Source organism: Palaemon carinicauda, chromosome 19 (assembly GCF_036898095.1).
Source record: "Palaemon carinicauda isolate YSFRI2023 chromosome 19, ASM3689809v2, whole genome shotgun sequence".
Lineage (NCBI taxonomy): Eukaryota > Metazoa > Arthropoda > Malacostraca > Decapoda > Palaemonidae > Palaemon > Palaemon carinicauda.
In genome coordinates, this window is record NC_090743.1 from 22,087,789 (window position 1) to 22,095,288 (window position 7,500).

General features: G+C 32.7%; 1 protein-coding gene across 1 annotated transcript in view; it reads right to left on the reverse strand.

The window, feature by feature from the left end:
* The window catches only part of LOC137658514 (terminal nucleotidyltransferase 5C), a 543,056-nt gene that overhangs the window by 461,697 nt on the left and 73,859 nt on the right, over positions 1-7,500 (reverse strand). The window lies entirely within an intron of this gene.

Sequence of the window (7,500 nt, forward strand, 5' to 3'; positions counted from 1 at the left end):
TTCTCTTGTTTACCCAGAACCACCGAACGGTAAACAAACGCTTCGGCCAAAAGCAAACAGCGGTTGTCACGTGACAGTTTGTAGTTATTGCTCTGTCTCAGCTTTCACTTTGTTTTCTTTAAAGTGCAGTTCTTATTAATAGAAATAATGATAAGGAAAATAATTAGTGTATTGATAGGCTTGTGATTCATGTGTTCTTTATCTTTAACCACCTCCTGTTAGGGGAAGGGAATTGAGATTGAATATATGTATATATATATATATATATATATATATATATATATATATATATATATATATGTACACACATTACTGATGAGCTTAAACGTATGCACACCATGTTAGGCTTCTTTTGTCTTTGTTGGTGATTTTAATCCTACCGATCGCCATGGCTTAAGAGCTTTATACTTTGCCTCTGAATCAGGCTGTGAGCAAATCATAAATGAAGCTACTCACAGGTCTAGTAATTGCTTGGACCTCGTATTCACTGACTCCCCTGGCGTTATAACTATTAAGGTTGGTTCTCCAATCGGGACATCTGATCATGCCTTGATTTCATTAGTAGTGAAGACTGAGCAGCCTGTCTCTGATTTATCATACTCTTGTAAAATTTATATGAAATCCCAAGCAGACTGGAATGGGATTTTGTATGATCTTTTGTGCTTGAATTGGTCACAATTATATAGTAGTGTAGATTCTGTTGTCCCTTTGAATGAAAATCTAGTCAACATAATTGATACACGTATCCCTTCTCGTGTGCTAAGGTACCGGGTGAAGGACAAACCGTGGTTCAATGATGATTGTAGACGTGCTTATTTGGAGAAGCAGGAGGCCTATCACCTTTGGAAGGGTAACAGATCAGATTTGACCTGGAACAACTATACTCAGCTTCGAGCTTTTGCTCAGAGAGTTTATGCCTCGACTGAAAAGGAGTACAATTTAACCATAAAAGAAACCATTTCTGGTACAACTCAGGAACATAAATGGTGGTCTACCCTTAAATCTGCACTCTTTGGTGTAGATGCAACAGTTCCTCCTTTACTTAAACCAGATGGCTCAGTCACTCACTGTCCAAAGGAAAAGGCAACCCTTTTGGCTGATGTTTTTGACAGTAAACAGAGTAATGAAAAACTTGAACTTCCTCATTCCTGTTTTCCTGAGGCTAAACTAACTAGTTTAGCTTTTCGATCTCGTGAGATTAAAGCTCTGTTGATGGACCTTGGTGCTTATGGAGGTGTAGACCCAAATGGTATTTTTCCTTTGTTTTTTATAAAGACAGCAGATTTCTTAGTTCCAAAGTTATCTGTTATTTTGCGCAAGTTAGCAAGAAGAGGAGCTTTTAGCACTTGTTGGAGAACTGGTAATGTTACTCCTCTATGTAAATGTGTTTGTGGTAGCTCAAGTCCCACTGATTACCGTCCAATTTCCATAACTCCCATGTTATCTAAAGTTTTTGGACGTCTTCTGGCAAAACGTCTTAACAGGTTTTCTGAAAGGTAATCATCTAATCCCTAGTTTGCAATTTGGTTTTCGTAAAGGCCTTGGAGCATGTGATGCCCTTCTTACAATCTCCAATGCTGTACAGAAATCCCTTGGTCAGGAAGTTCGTATGATTGGCCTTGATTTTAGTGCTGCCTTTGACTGTGTTAATCATGAGGCCCTTGTTTTCAAACTCAAACAGTTGGGAGTGGGTGGGTCGTTTCTTAGCATTATTATTGATTTTTTAAAGTAATAGATCTCAGAGTTGTTGTTGATGGGCACCATAGTGAGTATAGGAATGTGATATCCGGTGTTCCACAGGGTAGTGTTCTTGGCCCATTACTTTTCATACTATATACACATGACATGTGGTTTGGCCTAGAAAACAAGCTTGTTGCATATGCAGATGATGCTACTCTCTTTGCATCAATTCCATCCCCTGAATGTAGATCTGGGGTTGGTGAATTCCTTAATAGAGATTTAGCTAAAATTAGTGCATGGTGCAAATTATGGGGTATGAAGTTGAATCCTAACAAAACTCAAAGTATGATTGTAAGTAGGTGAAGGACGGTGACTCCTCAACATCCAGATCTCAGTATTGATAATGTTTCTTTAAATTTGTATGACTCTTTTAAATTTTAGGCGTGATTCTCGACAGCAAATTTACTTTTGAGAAACACATTAGCTCTGTGTCTTCTTCAATTGCACAAAAAATTGGCTTATTGCGAAAGTCTTACAAGATTTTCGGTGATCAATCTATTCTGAAGAAGATTTAATTCTTTCATTCTACCTTGTTTTAAGTATTGTTCTCCTGTCTGGTGCTTAGCTGCTGATTCTCATCTTAATTTGTTGGACAGAAACCAGCTGCTGATTTTCATCTTAATTTGTTGGACAGAAACTTAGGGTCTATTAAATTTCTTATTCTTGATCTAGATATTAATCTTTGGCACCGTCGTTCAATTAGTTTATTATGCATGTTGCATAAGATTTTTCATAACTCTGACCATCCTTTACATTCAGATCTCCCAGGACAATTCTATCCTGTTCGTAATACTAGGCAGGCAGTTAATTCTAGTAGCCAGGCCTTCACCAATATGAGGCTCAATACTACACGGGTATTCTAGAAGTTATATTACAGCTGTTACCAAGTTGTGGAATTATCTTCCTAATCGGGTAGTTGAATCAGTAGAACTTCAAAAGTTCAAAGTTGGAGCAAATGTTTTTATGTTGACCAGGCTGACATGAGTCTTTTTATTATTTATACTGTATATGACATATCTGTTTTTAACGTTGTTAATAGTTTATATAGGACATATCTGTTTTGACGCTGTTACTGTTTTTAGAATGATATATTGTTAATTTATTCCCATCATTTATTTATTTCCTTATTTCCTTTCCTCACTACGCTATTTTTCCCTGTTGGAGCCCTTGGGCTTGTAGCATCTTGCTTTTCCAACTAGGGTTGTAGCTTGGCTAGTAATAATAATAATATACAAAACCTGCTGTATTTATTTTACAACTGGTGTGCAATATCCGTAGAGTTATGCATATTTAATGCTAACCTATCGTTCTTTTCTTTGTAGGGAAGACACCACTGGATGTTAACCTTCGATAACTGTTAATCGAATTTGGAAATAAGCAAGTGAAATGAAACCAAGCCGTAACGATGTCTATTTTTAAGCCTTGTGTTTGCGATTAAAGCGGACATTTTTTTTTCCTTAAGTGAGAAGTGGTCAAAATACCGTCATCACAGTGTGTCACCTATTTTACTTAGTGCTTTTGTAAGTATGTTAGGGCAGATGCCACATAACGAGTGACCCCCGTGCAAAAGTTTTGCCCTTATCTGTAGTGCCACCTCCCGGGAGTCATCATTTTGCCTCGTCATCATGGTAAAAGTTCTTCAGTTATCAGTTAAGGTGTTTTGTTGTTTATAAAAGGATGTTTATTTGCATTTCGATTAGAAAACCATTAAAACTGTACTAGCTCTTATTCTTAATGTTATTTGGTAAACATCTATTTCAGATGTAGGTTGCAGTAAAAGTCATTTGCTAACAATGCATTCGAGTCATTGTACATTATCCACATGTCACTTCTTCCCCACTAGGAGACTAAAATCATCAAAAGTGAACTAGCTATTATTGTTAATGTTATTTGGTAAACATCTATTTCAGATGTAGGTTACAGTAAAAGACGTTTGCTAGCAATGCATTCAAGTCACTGTATATTATCTACTTATTTATTTTGTTTACTTTCTTCCTTCCCAATATGAGACACTCGGGAAATGATCACAATTTAATACAGACAGGATTCAATACCTGATATACGCCGGAAAACACTTTTTACTGTATCGTATATCACCTTTTTCCCCCGTCTGTCATGTTCTCGGTAAAGGCTAATAACCTTTGATTAACTAATTTAGTTTATACCATGCCAGGTAATAATCTTGCTCGCGGTTATTGGCAGAAACTTTTTATCGAAGATGTCGATTTTGGGTTAGGGAGTCTGTCAGCTCTCCAGTTAAGTTTTGAGAGGCTCTGCAATTTTGAGCCTTCCCCAATTTTAATTGACTTTCATCGGAATTTTCTTGTCAAAAGTTTAATTTTGTGCCTGCATTTTCCGTGGTTGAGTAACCACAGTGAATAATTCCTGATATATATATATATATATATATATATATATATATATATATATATATATATATATATATATATATATATATATATATATATAAATATATATATATATATATATATATATATACGCAGAGAGAGAGAGAGAGAGAGAGAGAGAGAGAGAGAGAGAGAGAGAGAGAGAGAGAGAGAGAGAGAGAAGGAGATTAGACTATTTGCCAATCTGCCGAAGAATTTGTAAAAGAAAATCTTCATCTGATGATACAAGTTTGAATATCTGTCTTTGGGAATTTGTCCATCTGAGAAAGATCCAGTACAAGTTAATCTTCATCAAGGTAGAGAGAGAGAGAGAGAGAGAGAGAGAGAGAGAGAGAGAGAGAGAGAGAGGTATGGGGCGAAAGAAGACACCAAACAGGAAGTGAGAGCGTAAGCAGTAGATAAGAGATGAATGGAGCAGTGTGTGTGTGTGTGTGTGTGTGTGTGTGTGTGAATTGTGGAATTGAACATGCTGCTGATGTGGCTTGATATGCCGTATGAAGTCGGTCTTGGAAATTTCCAACCGAGGGGTTAGATACAAAATTCAACAGTTGAATTATGAAGGAAGCAATAAACCATGCATTAATATTTCTCTGAAGCAAAACCATAAAAGGTGAAATAGCTTAAATAGTGCACATACATACATATATATATGCATATATATATAATATATATAATATATATATAATAATGTATATAATATATATAATAGATATATTTATATAATATATATAGATATATATATATATATATATATATATATATATATATATATATATATATATATATATATATATATATAAACACGAGTATATGCATGTATATACACACGAATGTATATATAATATGTGTATACACGTCTTAAATCTTAAATCTATATCTAACTATACATAGATGCGTATATAAAAATATACACACACATATACACAGTATATAATACAATAAGTATGATGATTATGGGACCACTTAAATTTGTATATGTATACTGTATATGGATTATGTATTTACATACAAGTGTGGGTATACGAATAAATGAACACGTATGTATACGTAAGCTTCCATAAGTGTATATACAGTATATGTTTATATGTGCAATGTGTGCATGCCAACAATTAAGTACACTAACATTTAAACAGATAGGAGAACAAAACAGGATACACTATATGCCTTTAAAAATTGAAGCAAATTTCATGTATACAAGAAAGTTCTTTCTTTCGAAAACTGTTCATAAGTAAGGCTAAAAACGCCTAGAAAGTATGAATCCTCCACGATAGTTTGAATGTTTCTTATTCTCGAAAAACTGTCAACAAAATTAATGATGAAATTAATGAAATACTTGAGGTTGATCAATTATAGAAAGAAAATGTCATTACTGATGAGAGAGAGAGAGAGAGAGAGAGAGAGAGAGAGAGAGAGAGAGAGAGAGAGAGAGAGAGAGAGAATTATGTAGTCAGTATTTATCAAAAAAACTCTTTTCCAATGTACTTTCCTGGCAATTCGAAGGTTTTGTCTGCTATTTCTAAAGTTCCTACGCAAACATCTTGGCTGCACTGTCATCAATATACCGTGACGTCACAGACACTAGCAAATAAGTCCAGGTGATTCACCTGGCTCTTGGAGTCGACGGCAAATTCAGACGAAAGTGGTGTGGAAAACACGGATTTATTCATGATTACAGACTTACTTTGGAAGATGATAACGAAGATTGGGTATATAAAAGGATTTAATACATCCGGTAAATTACCTATTGAAAATGGCAAATTTTATGTTACCCTCTAGGGCACTGTTACTGTTCCTTGCCTCTACCATTCATGAGTGGCCTTTAAATCTTTAAACACACAAACCTTCACTATATATGAAAATGCGTATAAGAAGAACCACAATAAAATCCAAAACAACGTATTCTACTGGCACACTGGCTTTTATAAAATAAGCTGGACACGCCTTATAAAATAGCAATGAAAAAGAGGAAAATAAATACAACGTAAAAACAACACAGCACACCATCAAAACTACATCAATATATATGGTAATGCGGAATCACCTACACACGTCATCTCTACAAACATCCCTTCAATTCAAAACGACCTCCTTATTCAAACGCACATTAATTCAAACGAAGTGTGTACGAAGCGAGACCTAATTACGTTCAAGTGTTAAGATCGCACTAATTCTGAATGTAAATATCTAAATACCGAAGCATTAAATCAGGAAGGCTTCAGGCGCCCACGCATCCTCTTCATTAGGCTTTTCGTATTTGTATAAACCTCTTTTTCATTTGATACTTTTCATATGTGACCAGTGCTCGTGTCTGGCTTTTCATATGGATTAATTTGGGTGAAAAATGGTGGTTTAAAAAGGCATTGAGCTATTATAATACATTTGCTTTTATATGTGGGCTGTTAATAGTCTAATTTACCTGGCCTTTTACTAAATTATTTTCAATATATACAAATAAATAGCCATATATATATACTGTATGTATATATATATATATATATATATATATATATATATATATATATATATATATATATATATATATATATATATATATATATATATATATTTATATATATATATATATATATATATATATATATATATATATATATATGTGTGTGTGTGTGTGTGTGTGTGAGTATATATATGAATATGTCTGTATATATACACACAGTTATAAATAAATAAATAAATATATATTTATATATACATATATATAGATATATATACATATATATACACACATACACACACATATATATAACATATATATATATATATATATATATATATATATATATATATATATATATATATATATATATATATATATATATTTATATATATATATATATATATATATATATATATATATATATATATATATATATATATATATATACACACACACATAAAAATGAAGTTTACAGTTTTTTATGACTTCACATTCTATATTGTTATACAAATATTAAATTATTTAAATTGTTCTTATATATAACGTATCTTTCACTTTTGAATGACTTCATGGACTTTATTCTGCCGTATTACAGTTTAGTTTCATCTCCTCTATTCTTATCCGTAAGTAAATTTGCTTACATACAAGAATACTATAGATAGTTTCCTTTAAGGCTTTATATCTCTTTTAATAACAACTCTATGTTTATCTGAGATTCTTCACTAACAAATCCAATTAAATTCAACTTGAAAGAAATTACCCATACAATAAATATTCCAAAAAAAAAAAAAAAAAATTCAAAGTTTTTATAATCAACTAAAAAATTTAATATCCGAATACAAATTTAGTAAGTAACTATGTGTATAATGAAGTTCAACAAATAAAATACTTCCTCGT